The sequence below is a fragment of the Desmodus rotundus genome, chromosome 10, assembly GCF_022682495.2.
Source record: "Desmodus rotundus isolate HL8 chromosome 10, HLdesRot8A.1, whole genome shotgun sequence".
NCBI lineage: Eukaryota > Metazoa > Chordata > Mammalia > Chiroptera > Phyllostomidae > Desmodus > Desmodus rotundus.
The window spans coordinates 8,032,241-8,056,321 of NC_071396.1; positions in this window are offsets into that span (position 1 = coordinate 8,032,241).

Here is a 24,081-nt window from a genome sequence, read left to right on the forward strand (position 1 = left end):
GCTTGCTTCTCCTTTCCTGAACAACTCTTTACTTTCCCTGCAATTAATATTTTTCTCACTGCTCAATTTCCTTCATTTTAGACATACTTCTCCCCAATGCAGCCCCCAACGCTTCATCACTTGTCTAACTTTTTTCTGAAGACATTTTCAGAGCCACTTGACTGCCATTCAATTTCATTTTCCAGAATTTCTCCCAAAGCCTCTGAGCTGCTCGAACTCGAGGACGTGCTGGGGGCACAGCTCCACTCTTTGCACGGCCTTCCTGGAGAGTCCCTCTGCCTGTCTCCTCTTTGGGTCTGCTGCCCAGCCCCCATGTCTTCTCCTAGTCCACACTCATTTCTGAATGAGCACCTAAACGTATTTTCCATGCAAGAGACATTGAAAGAGAACATTTGAGACATTGTCAGTCTGCTGCTATCTCTATTTTACTCTCCTATTTGACTGACAGCTTCTCAGGGCCTGGATGTAGACATTGAAAGAGAACATTTGAGACATTGTCAGTCTGCTACTATCTTTATTTTACTCTCCTATTTGACTGGCAGCTTCTCAGGGCCTGGATGTAGACATTGAAAGAGAACATTTGAGACATTGTCAGTCTGCTACTATCTCTATTTTACTCTCCTATTTGACTGGCAGCTTCTCAGGGCCTGGATCCCTAGATTGGGAATTACTTTCCTCCCGAATTTTGAAGGCATTGCTTCATTGCTGTTGACCCTCTGGGTAGCTGAGCAATCCCAAGTCTTTCTCATCCTGGTCCTTTATATATGAGCTAATTTTTTTACTACCTTTGGAAACTTTCAGGATCATTTTGTTGCAATTTCACGATAACTTGCCTTCATATAGGTTTATTTTTCCCCCTTTACCTGGGGACTCAGCAGACTGTTTCCGTCTGGTCCTTCCATTTGGGGGACTTTTCCTGAATAATTTTACTGATGTGTTGCTCCTCTCAACTTCCCTGTTCTTTCTAGAACTTCTCTGTTTTGGAATTTGGACTACATGCATTGGCCCCATTATGCTCATCAATGTCTCTTCCATTAACAACTTCTTCCTTCCTTCAGAAACTAATCTCTGGTTCTTTTTACACAGCTGCATTTATATGTTATCTCCCGATGATATTAATACAGACTTGTAAATATGGAAGTCTTCTTCTCTCTGCAAATCACTGGCTTAGCCAGCGTGCTTTGTGTGATGGGGTGGGGCGCACGGTCCTTTCCCGTGTTGGATGCTCTGGTGGTTTTTACACCTAAGAGGAGGGCACCCCTAAGCTGGCTTGCGGTTCTGAGTGTCAGTTCCACTGGTGATTTGTCTGAGTGGGTTTTCATGGAGAATCTCTACTGTCAATATCTTTACACCCTTCATTTGGACAAAGAAGTATTTCCCATGGGAGACTTTTAAAACGTCGTGTACGGCAGCTGGTGGTCTGAGAGCCAAGCAGACGCCCACAGCAGCCGGGGTTCACAGTCAGTACACCCGGGATCACTGTGTCCAACCAGACGCTCACCCACAGCACTGCCCGCTGCCCCTCCAGGTCCTGCGTGGTGCTTTCCGGACAGCAGACTGAGGTGGGACGGTCTGCCGCAGCGGGCTAGGTGCTGGTGATCGCCCAGCTCCGAAAAAGTACTTCCAACCGATTTTTAAAGTGTATCCACTCCCTTTTACTCTTACTTCTCAAGGTACCTGACAAGGCCAAACTGTGAATCTTCGGGGATTATGTAGCATAAATCTGGGTTTGTCTTCGCTTCTTCCTACTGCTGGCTCAACACTTCCCTTGCTTGGGTACCCGAGCCGTTCACTCTCCGTCCATCTGCTTTCTAGCTGCCAAAACGGTTTCTTCTGTCTTCCTCTCCTTATCCTTGAGAGTGTATCTCTCTACATCTAAATCTATAGAAATAGATAGGTATACATATAAATATATATACAATTTGATATATATATATATATATTTGATTTACAATCAATTGTGTGCAATCTGGGATGTTTTCAAAGAAAATGACATTTGTGAAAGACTTTGAACAGCAAAACAGGTTTTTCTAAGCCTTGGAAGCACGAAGGAAGAACACAAACAAGATGAAAACTTCCATGGAGAATTCCAGAAGTGATGAGTGTGGCTAGGCCACTGGATGTTTGGGGTCAGCTAAGGTAGTCGTCAGCAAGACTGGGGACAAACAGTAGGAGCACGGTGAGACTGGACAGAGCTGGGGAGAGAAGAGCGGAGTCAAAGACAATTCTGTGGCTTTCAGATCGGAACAGTGGGTGCCCAGCCATTAACGAAAGCTACGGGGGCATTTTTACCACATCATAGGTCACACGTCTCTCACAGTGGACTAGGTTTCCTTGAAACAGGATGCGCTAGGCCTTCTACGTAGCTGTTGGGCCCTTTGGTAGATGTGGTAGGAAGGGTTCCAGACTGCTTGGCCTATGAAAAAATGCCCACAATTTTGGGGCACATGTATGTCTGCCTTTTAAGCTACTTGATCTCAGGATTTGAGAAGCACAGAAGGAGGGAGGGCAGGGGGAATAAAAAGGCAGAGAAAGAAGAGACAAAGAAAAACCACTCAGGGTGATGACATCATCGCTGGGTTGTAAAACCGAGCGTTAAATCTGGCAGGGTCTTTTCCAATCTATGTCGACAGGGAGAAGCAGGCTGAGCTCAGGGGGTTGCCGACTAACCTGTCTGCCAGACGGATCCTGGGCTTGGTTGCTGGAGGAGAGTGTTCCACTTCGGGGTTTAAGATGCAACAATGCATTATTAAACCTGTTTGTAACACAACGTGCAAGATGACATCATGTCCCTGGGTGTGTGTGACCTCACCGAGATTGTGTGCCCTGCTGTGCAGGAAAAGTGGAATTCCAGGACACAGTGAGCTAATGCCTTATAAATAGCTACCCTTCCCCAACTTGATTCTTCCCTCCAATCCAAAATGTTCTTTAAAAGAGGAAGAAAAATATCTTCCAGGTGATCCCATGTCAAAAAGATGTCATAAAACATGTTGAGCCATAAACATCAGAAATGAATGAAAAGTGGACCTAGCCTCTGGAGAACGGGAATTTTAGTCTGATGTCTCAGTCACGGTCTGTCGGGAAATAAAAACCACTGAATATTTAGAAGAGTAGGACCTCCGTGCAGGGAACTGGTTATGCTGGTGATAGGAAAGCGAAGAAGTCCAACGAGACAGTGAGGCCACCCAGAAATCAGCAAAGGCAAGCGGGGGCCACCACCTCGAAGCTGGATGCCGAGAACACAGGGAAGGTCAGCAGGTGGGCCGGAGAGATGCTCCTGCTCCCAGAGATGCCACCAGAGGCAGACAGAGTGATGCCCTGATTGGGCCCTCCCTTGCTTACACCCTCCGGTCTCTGACAAGGGTTTCTTTCTCAAGGGCTGTGCCCAGAGGGAAGCCAGGTGACTGAGAAGCCTGGGAAACCCAGCCTCGAGGGGGTCAGGTTTTCTGTAGAGACGAGCAGGGGAGGACGAAGAACAGAGCTAAGGACACACAGGTCCAGACCAGCCCATCTGGGAAGGCAAACGCTCCCTTACAGGGAAGATCCTGCTTGTTGGCAAAGTCATCATCGATCTGTGCACAAAGAGGAATGGCGACCCATCAGACCCAACGTCAGAAGGGGAAGAATTAGGAGCTGCCACGGAACACACTGTAGAAGCAGCTAGCTTGACCGTCTTCCTAGCCACGAGCCCACCTCGGATGAGGCACTACCTTGTAGTCACCGTTCACTGCTAAGATTAAACGTGGACAGCAGTGACAGAAAACACTAGTCTGGTAGGGAAAATTAAAATGTGTGTTTTACAGGGCTTCCCATTGTTGATGTTGTTATTCTAAACAATACTGATGTCCAACACAGATGCACTTGTTGTTCATAATTCAATCGCTCCCTGCGGGGTAATCGTGTCGTTTCCACCGGTCAGTGCTGTTCCCAGACAGTCCTACTGCAAGATCGAAGTCATTTCTCTAAAAGTGTTATTCGACAGCTGACTGTTGACGCAATGTTCTATTATTAACCAACCTGTAATTAGTTCATTAAAAAATACCTCAACTGAACAGCATGTAACTTAATACAATCTACCAAAATGGAGAAATTCATGGTTTCTCACGACGGGGGAGCAAAATTACAGTGAGGGGAAACTGGAAACGAGAAGATGCCAGCTGGCAGGACACTAAGTGTTTCAGATTACCATGTGTTTATGACCTCTGAGTTCTAGAAGAAAAAATTAATTAGATTATGCTATTTGAGAATCTTGGAATGCCATGGCTCCGAGCCAGCCTTATCAGAACCACACATCTGAAGTTTCATTAACCTGTTTTAAATTTCACCTGTATTTCTGAGCTTTGGAAAAAAACCAGCAATAAATGTAGGAACCAGTAAATAATGGTGCAATGCTGAGATTCCCTCTGATGGCAGCATTCGGTGTAAAACTATGGGCTGTTCCAGAGTTTACTCTCTACTCGTTTTATTGGACGTGGACAGGAGATGAAACAGCGTTCTTTCTCCAAGGCTGTGCAGTGTGGGAACTCTAACTGTAGAAGCGGATCAAGCTGATTTTGGAAATTCAAATCATTCTCCAAGAGTGCGTCTACATCTCAGGCTGCGGTCAAAACGGGGAAAGGCACGTGAGCCCCAGCAAAGGGTACTGGGAAGTAAAGGGAGATTCGCTTCTTGTTCACCCCGATCTCGATGAGGTCGTGTTATTGACCGACCAGCTAGCTAGCCACAGTGTGAGTAGGCTTACCCTTCTTTTCTGACTGTTTGCTTTTCATCTGTGGTAAAATACACGTGACATGAAGTTAGCCATGTTTAAGTGCATGGTTAAGGGCATCAAGTACGTTCACATTACTGGGCACCTATCACACCATCTACCTGTAGAATTGACTTGAAAGCTCTCCTGTTAATTGCTTGCCAACAATTAAAATAGTAACCCATTTTAAAATTTCTGTAGGAATATTTGGTCACTTTAGTCAAAGACTGAGACTGTGTGTCTTCGTAGGTAGGAGCTAGAAGGATCCTGCCTCACGCCCTACAGGTGAGCGCCTACAGGGTGTGATTCTGTCACCAGATGAATGAGTTGTGACTGAATTGATCATCCGACCACACTTATCGAAGGGGAATGTTGCTTCCTGAGAAAACAAGCAAACACACAGGACAGAAACTACGCTACTAACCACTTTGACTAAGCGATTTCATTTGTTCATTCAACAAACGCTCACTGAGCAACCGCTTGGCCCAGACATTGTCCCAGGCCATAAAGACTGGTGATGAGCAAAGAATAAACCCTCACTCTGTAGGCCTGTGATTCCAGTAGGAGACACAGGCAATACACGGATAAATATGTGACAGATGCTGGCCGTAAGTACGGGCAAGAGACACAAGAGCAAGTCTGGCTCCCCTTTTCTTATTTATTCCCACATATAATATTCCAGAGATCGCATTCTTGGCTGTGCCCTCGCCCTGGTGCACAGGGGGACAAGCTCGGGTCCTGTGAAGATGAGGCTGAGCTGGTCAAAGGGCGAAGAGCATGTTTTCCTTTGCTCTCCTCTCCCTGTTTCTCAAGTTTTTCTCAGCATCTTGGTTCCTTTTCCTTTCCTTCCTTTACTTCATTGACCAGACTAATGACCATGGCAGCCTATCCATTCATCTCTCCGATAAATAGGAGTTGGAAATCTACCACTATGGGACACAAGGCCGTTGCTGCCGGGAGGCAGGGATGAGAAAGGTACAGGCCTGTCCCCAAGAATCCACTGACATATAGATGTGGACTTGCTAGGAGGCAGCTCGTGTCGCACATCATACAAACAGCACAGGGGACAGGTGCCCTGAGAATTTCAGAAGATGCCACAGTGACTTCTGTTAAGACAATCAGGGGAGAGCTCACAGGAAAGGTCATTGCAGAGATGGACCTTGTTGGGTAAACAGTGCAGAATTATGAAAGTTAAGAGGAGAAAGGATCTCAACATCAAAGAGATGAGCAACTGAAAAGGTTTTGATCATAAGTCAATGGCCTTTGAAACAGTACTATGTGCGGGGAAATTAAAACTGAGCACAGTTGTTTTATCTACATAACGCCCGCACACACATCCAGCTGGCTCTATCACCACTTAAGCTCTCTCATCCATTCATTCGATAGGTGTTCACAGATCACCGAATTTGTGCTTGTCCTGGAGACACAAGGCAGCGAACAAAACACAAGGCCCTGCTTTCGTGGGCCTTAACGTTTGAGAGGAGGGAGAGTTTGGACACAGCAGAGAATATGGAATGTGTTCAATGGTTATACGTGCTATAAAGAAAGGAAAATCAGGGAACAGGGAACAGAGTCTTGGACTTGAATAAGGAGTGGGACTGGCTTCCAGGAGGAACAGAAAAAGCCCAGTGCATACGGAGCACAGAATCCAGAGGGTGGCATGGTCCAGGGAAGCAGGGCTCAGGTCTTGCGGGTCTGTAGGCTGACACAGACCTTGACATTGAGTATGAGAGGAAATCAGGGTATTACACAGGGAAGCAATGTGATCTAATTCACAGTTTAGTAGGACATGGCTGGCTTTTGTGCTGAGGCTAGATGGCAAGTTTTGTGTAGCTGTGGTGTAGACATACTGTGAAGGTTGCTAACCTCATGTACTATCATTGGGCACTGGTACTGATTCAGTGAAGAAAAACATCAAGCTGGCGGTTATTGCCTCCAGGCTAATGACGGGACGATGTCTCAGTATCAGTCAGGGCAACAGAACCAGAAGGAGATACATTACTACATATCTACATGTTCATCATACTAAGTATATATAACACAACATACTGAAGACATATAATTGATTATATGTAACATACATGGACAGGGATTGTCAGGCGCTGGCTTTTGCGACGGGGGCTGTCTAGGCAAGTGTAAACCTGTGGGCAGCCTCGCAGGAAGGGCAGTGTGGCCACAGTCAGGAGGAACTGAGGTTCCAGACCACACATGGCGTTTCTTCTCCCAGAGAAAAACCTCAGTTCTGTCCATAAGGCCTTTCCATGGCTGGGACCAGAGCCGCACAGGTTATCCAGGAACCTCCGTTACCTACACTGTAGGTGCTAATCCCAGCTACAAAGTACCCTCACAACAACCTACAGGAGAGTTTGACGGAGGAACTGGCTGCTGTGGCACAGCCAGCGGACACATAAGACTGGCTGTCACAGATGACGGACCAATTTTTACCCAGTGACAAACTCAGCGGCTTTGTGTAGACTATCACAACTCTCTCTTCTACCCTCTGCCTTTTAACCTGCCCTTTTGAATGAGGTAGACAGCCTGGGATTTGGATTTCCCGTCTGATAGGCTGTAGACAGGTTCCCAATGGCAAAACATTTAATTAGGAGGACTGGACATGGTCTTGTTTGTGAACCGATTAGCAACAGGAGCCCAGCCTCTGCCTCTGAATGTGCGGAGGCCAAGGGGGTACATTCCAGCCCCAAACAGCAGCCACCCGGATCTGATGTCCACCTTTGTTGTTACTGCAATCGCCAGCCCTTTAACTCAAGAAGGCCGGTACTATCTGCTCTGCTGTGTCCCTAATTCAATATTCAAATGCCCGTGTAAGAACAATATAGCGCTTGTGTGACTTCGTGTGGGTCACGGTAAATTCTGGGGATGACGAATAACAACAGTCCGGTTCATCCTATTGACCCCAGTGAACTCCGCTCAGTAAATATTTGCAGAGTGACTGAATGCCAAAGCACGCCGTGAGTTTGTGCAACGTGGTGACATTTCCACCGCTCGAACGGCGCTATTACAAACTTTATCTTGGAGAGCTCCCCGTAGGTGGTGAGGTGGCTCTGACCCTGGGAAGCTGCTATCGGCCAAATTATGTGCTCTTGGAGAGGAACACTTCCTGTATATTATTGAAAAAAAAGAAAAGGCCCCACATGACTAATGTGGTAGGAATGTTCTCATCTCCCCCAGGAAAAGAAAGGCGTCAGGTAGAGCTCTGCAACAACCCCTGGTCACAAACCTCAGCAGACACCCTGGTCATGAACCAACCACACGTGTGTGGCACCCGGAACGGAACATCCCAGGGCTCTGAAACCACAGGCATCTATGTGCTGGATTAAAGGAAGCAATTTCACAGGCCCGGACAGAAAAAGGATGTGGTGAATTTTCCAACGGTCCTGATTTATAGGCAGTAAGGTACAAGGTTCTGGTGCACAGAAAACTGGGCTGCTGACAGTCCTCCTGGTCGCCCCTTCCAGAAAGCTCGGGCTGCTGTGGTTTCTAGGAAGATACCAAGGGCGTCACCATGACAACAACCATGCTGGGATTACTTCCCGTCATCCAACCACACATCTGGGCCATATCCTTCGTGAATAGCCACGAGACCCCTGCCTTTGGTTACCCGCCAAGCTAGGGTGTAACATTTTTTTCCTGTTTAATTAAAAGGGAAAAAAAAAAAGGCTTACCTATTTGCTTTCGCCAGTTATCTGAAAGGTCAAAAGGTGGAGAACATTTCCCTCCACAAATAAGCCATGGAATGTATTTGCAGCTTGAGTTTTCATGGGCAGCTGCTGTTTCTGAGCTGCCGGCTCCTCAGCTAAGGAAGGTGAAATGGTGAGTTCTTTCCTGAAAGGGAAAAAACAAGAAGAGCAACTTTCTATTTGTGATTTGACATGGATGGAAGGTAGGGCCATCTTTCAGATGTTCATGCAGGCTAGGAACAGCCTCGGATGGAAGGGAAATGCCACTCCATCCCCACCCCCTACCCAGGGAGAGTTCAAGTTCCCTTCAGAGGAAATCATAAAATGGATCCATGTTCCTTCAAGGCCATGATGACACTTTATAAACCAACCTGGCCTTAGTGAAAGACTCTTTTCATGAAATGAACTTTTTTACTTTATGATGATGCAAAGCTGAACGTCATATTTATTGTGTAGGGCTGCCCACACGGTCCCTGCCCTGACCCCCCACAGTCCCCAGGGCTCTTGTCCATGGTACTCAGCAGAACAGAACCACTTTCATGCTTGCTGACCCATGGGTGGAAATGAATTTCTGGAGGAAATGACAATTGAGTTAGGCCTTGAGAAGCAAAGGATTTGGACGATAGGGAAGGACAAACTCTGAGAGTCTGCTGTCTGCCCGATTTCATCTCCTAACGTTCTGAGCATTTTCAGTTACTGAAGCACATGACTTCGTTAGCTTGAAGTCCCGTGCTTCCTACTAACACCCTCCTCAGCACACCTCCGCAGTATTTGAGGGTTTATCTTTTCCTGAGTCACCTTCCTATCGTTTCTTGCTTCCAGTGACTTCTCTATCCCTTCTCTATGTCTCAACGGGTCAAGCTATTTTTTTCTCCCTACATGACTCCTATCTGTAGCTTCTCAAAACAACACTGCTGTAAGGCTGTCTGATGTCTGGATGTTAAGGTGACCACTGAGAGCTGAGGCACAGCACACAATTGGCAACATCTCAAAAGTTCCAACACATTTCCCTCACCCAATTTCCCAGGTCCAATGCGATGTGGGAAATATCCCACCAGCCATCCAATTTGGGGTATCACTTGTCATTAACCTGGGGCCACAGCTAGAGTAAGGCAAGGCGATATGATAAAAAGATCCCCTGATAAGCCAAAGAACTAAAAAGATATAACAAAAAGATCCCGATATTATGAGCTGAAGAACTGCAAAGCTTTCTCTTTGCGTGGCAGCATGAAGGAAGATGTCCAGGCTAGTGTTTGGCTCAGCTCCACATGGTCATTCGGGGACCTGGTTGTTAGTGAGTCGTTGCTTCATCGATCACCAGGCCTTATATTGTTCACGTGGCCAAAGCAGCCACAGCCCAGTGGCTAGAGCCAGCAGGAAGGGGACGAGAGGGGCAGAGCATGCGTGCTGCCTCTGGCTCTCACCCAGGAGTGGCACATTCCATGCGTGAGAATTCAGTCATGGGACCAAACCCCCTGCCAGGGGCCGGGAAGTGCAGTTACTGCCCAGGTGGCCACAGGCATAGCCTCATTTCTTTTACTACAAAAGAACAGGAAACCTGGCTGGGTAGCTCAGCTGGTTCGAGTGTCCTCCTGATAGGCCAGCTTTGCAGGTTTGATCCCTGGTCAGGGTACGTACAAGAATCAACCAATGAATGCATAGATAAGTGGAACAACAAATTGATGTTATCTCCCTATCTCTCCCCACCTTTCTCTCTCTAAAAACAATAAAAATAAGATGAAAAATAAAATAAAAATAAGGGGAGGACCAAAGTCGGTGGAAAGCTAGCTGTCTCTGCCACATCCTTCCCCTTACTGTCCGGAGACTCTCCCCCTAGTACCCATCTTTCCCCCTCCACCCCTTAGCAGTCAACTTTTAGACTCCTGCCACATCTTTAATGAAAACAATTTGCTTCCTCGAGTTTTAATGCTCCCCTCCCAGATACGACTCAGGGGCCTTAACTTTCAATGCAAAAACAGTCAGTCAAGCTCTTCTTCTGCACCAAAGAATCAGCTGCCTTTGCGACACGGGCCCCCCGTTCCTATAATACAACAGGTGTTTCACTGTGCGTGCCCATGAGCACCCACTCCCATGCAAACATGTACACAGGAATGTTTCCTTTCTGTTACAGGAGGACCGAGTGCAGAGGGGAAAGGGGAAGAGAAGTCCCCGAAATGGCACTCCTAGCAAACGGCAAAACTAAGCTATGAAAGAGAAGAGCACGGGATTCTGGAGCAGTAAGAGTTGGGTCTAGCCTGGGGCACAGGTGAGTGAGGAGGGATGGGGCAGGAGCAACGCGTCTTTTAGTCTCAACTAACAGAAACCTCAGACCAGCCAGCAGAGGCTACAAAGGATGATGACACGGGAGGCCGTACAGATAGTTCCAGCTCGCAGCGTGGCCATAGCAGGGTCCTGCAAAGTGTCGCTAAGCCTTCGCCTCTGTCCCTGAGCTGTTTGGGTTCTGTCTTCCCAGCTAGGCTCTCTCCACAGGGGCCCTGGTATCTCCAGTCCACATATCGTCTAGAAGACGGTTATGTTGCCAGCAAGGGGCCAAGGCGAAGAGAGGTGCAGTTCCAGACACAGGTCCTTCCATGCGGCAGTTGCAAGTAAAGGGCTTCCTTCCCTTGAGAGTCCAGATCTAGAAAGGTGGAAACCTGGCAACGTGAAACAGCATCCACTGTGACCTTCACAGTGGCCTTTGTCACTCCCGTGCCACAGCGCTGTCTCTAGCCCAGCCGTGCAGGTATGCTCCCTTCCCTGAAATGCCTACTGGGCAGGGTGATGGGCTGAAGACACAGACAGCCTGTGGGTTGACCGTCACCTTGTGGCGCTCCTTAGTGTGTCCTTCAGTAGTCAGCAGGTAGGTGTAAGGACCATACTACTTCCAAAGGACACTTCAAGAAAAATTGGAAACACTTAATATAAATTGTAAAAGCTCATCCTTTATGCACCTTAAGGTTACTGATCCTTTCACTTATTCAAAGAAATTATATCTATCTATCTGTCTATCTATTTATCTCTCTCTCAACCTGATTATATGACAAGCATGGTGTCTGACTCTGGGAACATAAAAGCAAATAGAAAAATGTCTGAAAGTCCGTCTCTCTCACCGGAAGTAAGTTCCACGAGAGCAGAGGCCTTGCCTGTCTTGTTCACTACTGAGTGTCCGGTGTGTGGAAAAATGCCTGGTATAGAGTGGGAGCCCAGTAAATATTACTTGATTGACTAAAGCAGCACATAATCGCTGCCCTCAAGGGGCCTGAAGTCCAGTGGAGGAGGAAGACACACCAACACAATATAGTGTAGCAAGTTCAATGACACAGGAAACCACAAACCTGTATGACAGCAAACAGAGGGTGGGGGTGAGGGAGGAGTGGATAAGGCTTCTGAGAGATGATGCAATATGGACATGGAAGGATGCAGAGAGCATTGCTCCTGCATCCTTGCTTTCCTCCCTTCCTTTCCAAGGACTCTTGATTCTATGTCCCTTCCTTTGACAGACAGGGACAATGGGCACAGACCAGGCACTCTGGGCCTGCTCTTTCATGGGCGTGGTCCTTTCCGTAGCTGTGACAATGGTATGACTTCTCAGAATCTTAACAATAAGCCCGTGGGACTGTCGCTCTGGGGGATCTTGGCAGAACGTTGCCCAGTGCAAAGGTCAGAGGCGGGGAAAGGGGAGGTGATGGCCACAAAGGCACTGGGACGCAACGCAGAGCTGGCATTGAGCAGGACTTTTCCTGCAAACTGTGCCTGCATGGGAGTGCCTGGGAGCTCTTCCAGTGTGTGGCCAGTGTGATGGGGTTAAAACATGATTAAGCCTAAACATGTAAACAGCAAACTCCCAAGTGAATAATGATGTAACACTCTGTTGGGGCTAGGCTGGGTTATAGCTGGTTGGGTTGCCTCATATTGGAATCTGGTCCAAATGTTGATTCCTGTTATAAATTCCATAGTCATCCCCAGGAATATCCTGATCCACCAAAGAGAAGCCTTTCTAAAGTTTCCAGAGTTTCAAAGACACATTTCTTAGCACCACCTGGAGAAACCACCAACACCGACTGCCCTCAGAGGCCTCGGGAAGAGGGTCTACAGTGGACCTCCGTGGGCCCTTCTCAGGCGTGCAGACGGTGCAGGCCTGGGTCGAGTGAGCGCTACCTCACCTCCTCACAGAGAAGAAAACCCAAACAAAGGTTGGTCAACATAAAGGAAAAATGAGACCATGCTCAGCTGAAATCACACTGAACTGGGCCCAGAGCCCGGTTTGTAATCCTTCACCCTTTCTGGTATCCCTTCGGCTGCCATCAATGCCCAAGCAGAATGGGTTCTTCTCCCAGGACAACAGATCCTCAATTCATCAGAGCGCAGAAGCACTGCTCCGGTGGCACTTCCCCAGGACGCTCAAAAGGTCTGAGTGGAAATGGAAACCCCAAAACGTATTACTTTTCAGAAGTGAACCTACATGCACCCTAGTTTCAGGAGGTCAATCCTTAACGCTCCCTTCCAATATGGGGTGTCCCTGGTCTGTCCCATGTTCCTGGGGACTTCAAAGGGAGCCTGGGAGGAGCCCCAGGAGATGGGCCACCTTGTGTTCCAGCCACAGAGTTTCTGACAGCAAAAGCAAGTGTGTCATCTAGGTGTGGACCTAAAATAATGAAGCTCTTTTCTTTTTAAGATCAGCTACAGGAAAGAAAAATGCTACAGGAAGCCGTAACAGTAACAGTCATCATGAAATTAATACGCAACATCTGGGCTTCTAGCAACGATGCCAATAGGCACGCAAGTGTGCATAGGGCCTGAGGCACACTTAGATCTCATCTCCGGGTTCATGCAAAAAACCGAACATGGTCCTTTAAGCTTGAATCTCAGTCTCTTTTGTAAGACTCTTGGGATTCAACCAAAGCTAGCTAACTATTCCATGTCAAAAAGCAAGATGTTTTCCTACTTGATAAAATTATACAATAGACTCTGAGCAGTTGAGTTAAATATGACAAAGACTCAGAATGAAATGCTTGTTGTCGCCCACACTCTTCCCAGACTCATCTGGGAAATCCCCATCCACAAGATTTCTCCCACGACCCTGTTCTGGTAGCTCCCATACCCCCCCAGCTTCCCCAACACGACCATTGGCCTGGCCTGTTATCAATGAAATAATGGAAAAAAACAGATATCTAAAAAATGGAACTCTAGTCATCCTCTGCCCCCTGCTGATCACCTGGTGACAGGTTGGTGGCCTCCTGGCCTCCTCATCGTCAATGACTTCATTGGAATGGCTGTGTGTTCCGTCTACAGGCAGTTGGTTTGACGAGATGAATGACGTCCCTCAACTTTATGTGCACTTTATCCGCTCTCCCTGAAAACAGTGCCGTGAATCAACCCAATTTCAATGCTGTGAAGGCAGAACTTACAGACATGCACAAAAAGAATTAAGCAAATGTTACACCCTGTGTAATTTTGCTTATACCCACTTATTTTCGTGTGAGCAGCTTGGTATTTTTTCGGTTTATGGTGAGGTCTTTCTATCGCCAGATGGTGATTCCTTGAGGGTTCCTCCGGCTGGAAGTCCCACAAGTCTATTACGTTTTTTCATAAGAATTTAAAATGAATCTGGAAACAAATGGGCCAAAAAGTCAGGCTGGTCACTGAAATGTCTCCAGGAACAACTCTTTCTTTTACATTTTTATAGCACTTTTTTCCCTGGATTATTGCTAGTCTTCCTGGTTTTAGGACCACCGCCTTCCAATGCGTTGCACACTTGTACTGCATATCTTTCTAGATGCAGATCTCATTAGCCATCTCTGCTCACCCCTGACCCATGCTCCTTGGTGCAGGCCCTTCAGAAAGCGGCTCCACCTTGTCTTTCTCATCCCGCTGCCTGTTATTCCCCAGCATGAGACATCTGACTGGTCCCAGGGGACACTGGCCATCCTACCACATTCCGTGTCCCTTCTCACCAACAAAGTAGCCGTGTTGTTACTTTGTGGTAATAAACGAAGTAACAACAAAGAAAGGATTCCCTTCTGTTTTCTGTTGCTGTGGAGCAGCGCTTTTCAAATGGTGTGCCCCAAGAATTTTTAAAACATGCAATACCTGACGATATAGTTAGGGACAGTGACTTCTTTTTCTTCAGATTGTCAAATTAAAAAAAGGGAGAGAACAGCCAACAATAGCCATCTGGTGTGAATGAGTCAAAATTATACCCATCTTTTTGTGAGATCAGCAAAAAAAAATTATATTTTGCTGTGCCGCTGAATTTTAGTAATTAGTTTATGCGCCCGGAGATGTAAAAGGTAAGAAAATCACTCCTGTAGAAGCTTAAAATAACACTCTTAGTGGCTTAGCGGCTAAAGACACTCAGTCATTATGTCAGGCAGGTCAGAAGTCCAGGCACAGCAGAGCTGGCTCCTTTGCTCAGTGTCCCTCAAAGCTGGAATCGAAGTGACGACCTCAGCTGCAGGCTCCACCAGGGAAAGAGCTGCTTTCAAGCCCCGTGAGGCTGTTGGCAGAGTTAACTTCCTTGCACCTGGAGAACGCTCAGTCTTTCTAGCTGTCATCCGGGGCCACATGCTGCTCCTAGAAGCTTCTCCCTGGTCCCTGACACATGGCTCTCTCCACAGGCCCTTCCAACCTCTGACCTCAGAAAAATCCTAAACTCTCTGAAAGGCATACTTCATTGGAGCAGGCCCACCCTGATAATCTTCTGATTAATGCAACCCATAGGGACCTTGGTTACTTCTGCAGAATTGCTTTCACCACCCATCCAATCATGGGATTCACATCTCATTACATTCACAAGTTCTACCCCCACTGAATTGTGGGGGGGGCAGAGGGAAGCAGATTACACAAGAGCACAGATCGCTGGGGTCATCTTCAAATTCTGCCACACCTTCCTCTCCTTCCTGCTGGGAAACTCCGTGGTGTTCATTACCCAGGAGCTCATTTAGATCCACCTCCTGGGTTAAGTAATCCTGACCTCCCCAGGCTGAGCTGCTGGCCCAGCACTCTTTGTGGGTCCCTGTTTAGCCCGACACTACTGTACATATTTACCGCACTGTATTACACCTAGCTGTGTCAGTGTCTGTTTGAATTAAGGTGTAAAACGATGGGCTGTGGCAGAACCCTCAGTTTCACTTTGCACACTGCAGATTCCATGTTTGTGGACACTGTGCTCTGTGTGTTAAAAGCCCTTTATACACATTGCTTGCCCTACTTGGAAGGGAGGTGTGTCGGGCTATATAGCAGGAAATATTTTCCCGGGTAAGGGTGGAGGCTTGCTGCCAAGGGGAGCGTGAGTCCCTTTGACCTTGCACGGCGCCCTTGCACATCAATAACTCAGGACCCTCCTGCCAGTGGTATAGACCCAGGATTCGAATGTAAGATTTGAACTGCTGTTCACGTTCATTCTGCATTCATAGGTGCTAGCTCCTATGAGAAAACGCTCTCAGCAAAAGGAGTGGACAGATGCTAAAGAAGAGGTATCCTTTGTTTCTTAATATGCAGTTTAACTTATTTCCCATCTGCCGTCCACATGAATAAGGCTGGTGCTATTCACGAATGGAATAAAGGAATTAGGCAAGAGCACTGCTGGTATCCACGTAAGAAGTTCGGAATGGCCATTAGTTATCCATTGCTTCTTCCCCTGGGAAATTTGCTTTCACAAAGGAGTTGCCATTGAACGGGCTTGATCCTTCCCCCCTGGAGCCCATCGGGCCAGGTCTCACCCAGTCTTTCTAGAACTAGGGGGTCCAGTTTTGTGCGCTGTTCCCTCCAGGTGCACAGAGTGCAGGAGAAAACCGTGCAAGGTTCTGGGATGGTCCATAGACACCAAGGTGGATTGCAGATTGGGAGGAAGCAATTGTGTCCGCCTACTTAGCAATGCAAAATAGATCCTGCGCTGTCAATTTTCTGGAAAGAGAGCTGGAATTTGAGTAATTTTATACTATAGGCTGAATTTCAGGATTCCTCATTTTGCAAAGAATGAGCGTGGGAAGTTGTCCAGAACCGCAGCTCTTTGCTGGGACTCTGAAAGGAGTGGCTGGGATTTACCTCCCAGGATTCTTCCATGCAGGACAGCACAACTCAGCAATTACTCTGAGTGCAGAACCTCCCCGAAAACAGCCAGGACAAAGAAAAAATAATGACTCCGTACATTAAAACATGTTTGCAGAAAACTGCGTTCTACACTCTGTGCCAGCGGAATGCTGGAAACAAAGTCACCAGTTAGGATAATACTTAACCAGGCATTTGACCTGGCATCCAGCTTCCGTTAATGGAATTAAGACAGACCGCCAGTATTCTGGGGAAGATGATTCCCACAGTTCCCCTCCAAAATGTTTTCAAAATATGCAGGGGAAAAAAAAAGGGATGAATCAAGCAGAATACCTTGCGGACAATTTTTCTAAGCTGGGATAAATTATGTTAGCTTCTGCTCCCTGATCAATACCTTCCTCAAGAATGTATGGATACGTCCATTTGTCCTAATCAGCAGAGACAGGTTAAAAACTGATCTGGAAAGTCGGCACTTGACCTTGTGACTCTGCTTTGTGTCGACACATTTGATCACATCTGGTCTTGAACTGTAAAATTGTTGGCCCATCCCAGAGCATACTGCTCTGACAGCTGCGTGCATTTGTTCACAGAGTCACTCCTCTCCCAGAAACTCGGGCAACCGGGACAACACAGCTTTCATTGCTCGATCCCCTAACCACAAAGAATTCTAACAAGTTTCCGCAAAAACGCCTTCTGGCCCAAGATAGTCGAAAGGAAGGAACACATGAGATGGTATTATCAAGGGCGTACACTTGGGTGTGGGGAGACCTTGATTCGAATTATGGCTCTGTCTTTGACTCTCAGGTATCCCAAAAGGCATTAAGACAGTCACCTTCTGTCCCTGGGTGTGTGTGTGTGTGGGGGGGGGGGTGTTGTAGGGATTGAAATACAGTGCCACTATCCTGAAATTGCTTTTTAAAATGCTTACACTGTTTAACTCAACAGCAGCATAGTGACCTAACCCTCTAGTCCAGAACGACTTGGTGTTTTATAAGAAAACATGTTTTCACTAATTCAACCAGGGTTTACTGAGCATCTACCATGTGTCAAAGTCATTGCTAAGGACATGTGATATGAATCACCTCCATGAGGGAATAAATAAAAAATTTAACTGACTAGAAAATCAACCCTTGGATTATAAACTATCATTTCATAATTAAGTAATAGACTAATGGTAAGACTCAGAATATTAATGTACTCTTAGTCTGCTGCTAAAGGAAATGTACTAGTACAATGTAGGTAGTATACTCAAGTAGTATAGTAAATATTATAAGTAATATACTCAATTTCAACAATTTGAAATCTACTTTAAATTTTGTCATTTATTGAACATACAGTGGGTGGTTGCATTTCAACCACATCATGGTTCCATGAGACAAAATACATAAGTAACTACATAAGTTACTGTAGTGAACTTACTACATAAGTAACTGACACTCAGAGGTCTTCAACCACATGTCCAAGGTCACACAGCTTCTTGAATAGGTGAGTTGAATCAGCCAGGATTCAGAACCCAGGTCTGTCTACTGCACAGGGTCCGTGCAAAGCACCCACCCTGCTAACCTGTTCAGGGTGCCAACTGCTTCAAGGGCTTAACAGCTTCCAAGTGCCCACAGGGGTTTCAGGGGTTGACCTCAAGGTGGCACTAGAATAGTCTGGCACACATCTAGGTCATCTAGCAAGGGTCATCTTCAAAGAATCTTAAGGCTCCCTGTAACTTAGGCTAGAAGTTCCATGTGAAGGCCTTATGATGGCCTCTAACTTTGTCCTCTGGCCCCAGTCTGTCCCCAGCTTCCTGGGAGCTACTGTCCCCCATTCTCTGGGCCTCCATGCACTCCCTGCCCCTCATCTTGAAGTGTCTATTGGAAATCCAGCAGACAGGTACTGTTACCGGAGTAGAGCCAGCATTTTTTGGCAACCATACAGGAAAGCGTTGGAACTGGAAAGTCAGCGTTCATGCTGCCTGGCAGCACCAGAACCAGTAAGTGGAGACAGGGATCGGACCTTTATGGGCGCTTCATTCAGAGGCTGGCGATCTGAGAAGAAGGCGGATTACATACTCTAAAAACCATCTTAACATTGCATCTCAAGCCGAACTTTTTATAAGTGGGTAAGGGGTTTGGGAAAAGGTTCATCAGATAAGAGTTGCAGTCCAGTAGAGATTTTCCTAGTGTTTCTCATCTACTGATCAGCCACGTGAAATCTAATGTACAAAATAAACTAACAACAAAAGAATAGTGCTCGATCATTGTCCATGAGGAGTTTCCAGTTATAGTTTGGAGTGAAAAGGTAGCTACACTGTGTAGTACTGTGCCACCTTCACCTAGCACCAACTAGATGAAGACGCAGTGGGGAGAGGGAAGACAGTCCCGTGAGCAGACCCATGTTTAAGGAGAGTAGCTCTGCTGGGAGGGGAGAGCAAAACAGAGTGATGATGCGGGTTATGGGCGGAGTGGTGGAGGAGGAGGGGTGGAGCGTGGAAACGGGCAAATTAAACACTGGAATCTCTTATAGCATCCTAAGGAATCCTGATGTTCACGTACCTCTGTTGTGTCAACCTGTAATGTGTTTTCACCTGCTGTCCGCTTGTCTAACAAAACGCCAAGGTGATTTCAAAGAACCACACCCTCACCCCGAGGCTGGTGGCACCTGTGAGTATGATGGAATATTCTCCTGTCATTAGATTATGATATACACATAAGATGAAGGGGTTTCACAGATGCCACTGAAGTCCCCAGTAAGCTGAATCTTCATAGAGAGTTAATGGAAGGGAAGATGTTTCCAGGTAGGCCTCATCTAATCAGCTGAGCCCTTTAAGAAAGGTCTAAATGTCAGTGTTGGAAGAGAGGGTAGCAAAGGTCCCCAGGTTGGCCTTGAAGAAGCCAAGGGCCAAGTTGTGGAGAGGACCATGTGATAAAGACCAGCAGGCGCCTCTGTAGCCCAGGGCCTCAGTCTACTAGTCTTGGGCCTGAATTCTGCCGACAATGCCTCAATAAGATCTCAGCCCCGGCCAACTCCTTGACTTGAACCTCGTGAAACCCCGTTCAGAGGATCCAGTTGGGCCATGCCTGGACCTCTGCCCTGCAAACCTGTGAGGTAATAAATGGTTGCTGTTTGGGGGGAAGTTTTGTTATGCAGCATCAAAAAATGAATACACCAGCTTAAAATTGATGTCCTCTGAGAGGTTTCCATTAATTTCCCTCCTTCCGCTACACCCCCACTCTCCACTGTGCGCCTTTATGCTGCTGCGTGTGTATTGTGCTACCACGCACTTGCTTGCCTTTCTTTACTTTCTACTAGACTCTAAGCTCTTGGAGGGTGAAGACGACTCTCTCTCTCTGCCGGAGCCCCAGCACAGTGAATTCGACAGCATGTGCTCAATATATTAGGGAGCTGAACTGATAATAAACTGAGTAAGCATTCCTTAACTGACACTTAGACAATTGAATCAAATCAAATGGTGGCTTTGTCTTTGGCATTCGGTCAGCTCCTTCAGGCACTACAGGTAAGCTCTGAGTGAGAAACACGAAATACCGACTATGACAAGTTCTAGAAGCTTGTAGAAGTTTTAAACAAAGAAACGAACAAACCTTTCTGGAATGACCTACCTATAACCCCGCACTGAGGCAGAGGTTGATTTAGTCACCTCTAAAAAGCCTTCTCTTGCCACAAGGCCTAAGTCCCCAAGCATATAAATAAGGTAACAGAAAATAGCTTCTTGAGCTGGGAATGCGAACTTCCTCCCATTTGGTAGCAGTTTATAGAGACATTTCCTCTTTTGAATGAGATGAGATGGGTGCTGATAGCAACAGTGTCTGAGCAGAGTCCGGAAGAATGTGAGCAGTTGGATCTAATCCGAACAACAGATAGCTGTTTGCCTCCAGCCTTTGGACTAGGAAATGAGAGGTGTAAGCACCGACTGCCAAAAGCCATCCTCTGGGGTCTGGCACTTTCTCAAGCTCCTTCAGATATCATTCATAACTCTTTTAGCTCCGTGGAGGCAGGTCAGGGTGGATGCAGCCAGCATGCAGATTCTCAAGTCAGATGGGGGTGAAAAGTTGAAAGTATCACCTCATTAAACGCACATTAATTCTAACAGCAGTAACAGCAGCAGTAACAATAGCCCTCCTATTGGATCTCAAAGATGAGGCAGAAAGGGGTATTCTATTCAGTGGCTAGATGTTTAAGTAAATGAATCTAGGTACATTCATACATGAACTTAGCTGGTGTTTGAGCTTCTCGAGAAACTCGAGGAGGGCAGCTCTGTGGTTTCTGTGCCTCTCCCTGTATCCTCAGTGCCAAGTTCGGTGCTTGGCAAATAATACACCCTCAATTAATATTTGATGGCTGGCTTTCTGGGGAAACACATCCTAAAGCTGAAAATAACAACAAACGCTTAACCAAATGAAATCACGAAAATCTACAGCTGGCAAACCTCTTCTCCCTCCCTTTTTCGGGAGATTAATTGCAGTACTTAACATTTGTAATGCATTTCTGACACATCAAAATGGCCACAGGGGAATGTGTACTGAAAATCTAATCCATTATTATGAGTAAATTGCCTTGTGGTCCCAACTATCCCCTAGGGATTCGAAGATGGGAGAGAAAGGGAAACTCACTTTCAATGTTTTTCTCAATGTCTTAATTTGGGAAAATGCAGAGGTTTTTTTTCAGTGGTTCATTCTGAGGTCTGGGCAAGGGTTCAAGGCCATTCCTGAGTTATCTAAACTGATTCATCCTCCCCCGTCCAAAGCCAACAATTGGGAAGGTTTGCAGAAGTACTCTGCCCTCACTGTACTTAGTGCTGAGAGGTTTTTAATCTTTTCCTTGTTGGTCTCCTTATCTCCTGGTGCTTCTCTGTCTCATCCCCTTTTCCAGAGGCTCCCAACGTAATCAGCATCTCCTGCAGCTGATGACAGACACAAGAAGCAGATGAACTAAGAAGGTTAATGGAAGGGGGACGGTAAGCCCAGGCTGACACAGAGAAAGAAAAGGCAGCCAGGAAGTCTAGGTGAGTTACGATCAGGACGACACAGGCAGCAAAGGCTTCAAAGAGCTCAGCAATAGGGTCAGAAAAAGGCATTCTACAGGCCAGCTGGTGATCCTCCATCCCCACAGAAGAGTCAATGTCTCAGCAAATTAGAAAAATTATATTAGAATTTTGAAAAGGGCTTTTTAGGTCTCTGTTCTTGTCCATGTATTCCCATTGTCTGTCAGCTCCTTCAGTCAGAACATTTTCCCAAGACGAAAGGATCGTTCGTTAGCGTAAGGTTTCCTGCCCACCATCGACTCTCTCGGCTTGTGTCGAGAGAGCCCGTAGTTGCTTTTGGAGAAGGACTGTTCGGCCACTGAGGGCCATCTTGGGGAGACTGTCAGTCAGCATATGCAGGGCTGAGCCTGCAGCCTATGGTGATTCAGCCGAATTCTTACTCTCGGGGTCGAAGAATGGAGTGACACAGAATGGCGGCTGTCTCAGCCCGGAGGTGGCGTCCACGAAGACTGGCGGTAACTCCTGCCAAGGAGAAAGAATCTCAGGGCTACCCTGCTGTCTATCTATCTCATTTGTTTGTGTGGTTCTCTCTCCAGCCATGGGCCTTACTCCCTATCTTTCCAGAAAAGTCTCTTTTGCTAAAGTTTGATGGAGCTGGTCCCTGTTGCTTGCTGCCGATGACCCCTAAGAGATATGTATCCAGCATAATCTTCTGTGGTATTCTTGGGGAAAAAACAGGAGATGACTGTAACATGGGTGCATGAGAACAGGATGGAGCAGACAGAAGGTGACTAATCACGGAGAATGTCAGGTGGTTCTAACTCTGTCCACTTGCATGGTCTCGTGTCATTCCCAAACTTTCAAAACACTGTGATTAGAGGAGTTAGAATTCCCCCACGCCACACATTTTACTTGTGGTTCTAGTTGATAAAATGGGTTCCAACTAGCTTAGTATTCAGTGTAATTCCGGTACCAGGCCTGGCCTCTCTCCAGGAGGAAAACATGCTTACTTCAGAAAGCATGCGGAATTCTACATTTTTCATTGAGATACAAGCTCTGGTGGCAATGAACGTGGATTTTTATGCCGAGATCGCTGAGTACTCAGGTTTTGTCATCCCCTTGCCCCGGGATAAGTGCCTGAGACAATTTTGGAAATCCTGGATCCTTGGAGAACAGTGTGAAAAAATGGGGGGATAACAATAAGGATATTGGATACTGGGAGAGAGATCTCTGTGGCCTGTGATATCCTAGGAAGTCTTTGTGGTCCAGGTGGGGTGTGACTTTGAATGATGGATGCCGTTTGAAAAGACAGAAGTGTGAATTCCTCCCAGGCATGATGGGCGGGGCGAGGGAAAGGGCTGAGGAAGAAAGCTACAGGCTCATCTGGAGGATGGTAGAGAAGAGTCAGGCGGATAAGCCGGCTTACACTTTAGAATTCTGAGACCAGAAAGTCAAGTCTGCAGTGTGAATGGGACTGCATGTGTGTGGTCAGACAGACATAATCAATGATACACATGTGTGTAACTTTACCCAAAACCAGTAATATAAATGTTCACGGAACAGATTGGAATCGGAAATTCATATTACCAAATGTACCAATTGTTTCAAATAGGGCATTTTCATCTTAGAAGGTAGCTACTTACAAACGATTATGTGTTTGACATGGACTTGGAGAGAGGAGGCTACCTAAGAAGGACATGAAAATGTTGAAACCGATGAGAAACAAGGAGAACTTGATCTTCACTAAAATAGAATAATCCTTGGTGAATTCGAGTTCAAGTTATAAATATTTGATCAATAAAGAACACAGCTGTTCTAACGTTCAACCACAGTAGGCAATCCAACCACTGGTCACAGGTAGAAGCCCATCCCCTAAGCGACACCAAATTATAGAAATTTTCATCACAATCACACGGAATAATAAAATAGTTCACAAAATTAGTCGTTATCGTCATCATCATCATCACCACCACCACCACCACCATCAAGAAACATTTATTGCCCACCTATCTTGGGTAATAACTCCATTTATACTCAGATAAGCAAGAGCCTATGTACATAAATGCCTTCTTTACACAACAGCAAACATGTTTTTCAAATCACCCAGTTTGGAAATAATAGGAAAGGAAGAAACACCACAACATCCCAACAGATGTTCACAGAAATGTCTCTTTTAAAGTGATATAGACTCTTTGGTTGTGTTAAAGACAGTCCACAATGTTTCTTTCCTATTTGACACCGTCTTGGCCTTGGCAGGGTTTCCACCCCCCCCACCCCCTTCCCACTCCTCCCCCTGCCCAGCTGGTGTTTGGGTGTGGGGCTGAGCACAGGGGATTACACAACACCACACAGCAAGAGAGGGACAGGATCTGGCAACAGGGCCCCCAGAGATCCGATCCAGCTGCTGTAAAAGAAATCTCATGGTATGTCCCCACCCTGCCCCTGACGAAATCACAAGTGATCTTGGAAAGGTTACAAGACCAACGTGCTGATTTGTGCACATGTATGAAAGGCAGGCCGGACAGCCTGCGACAACAAGGGAGAACCAGGGGCTCCTGGGATGCTCCATCACCAGCTACAGTGTTCCGTGACCCTGG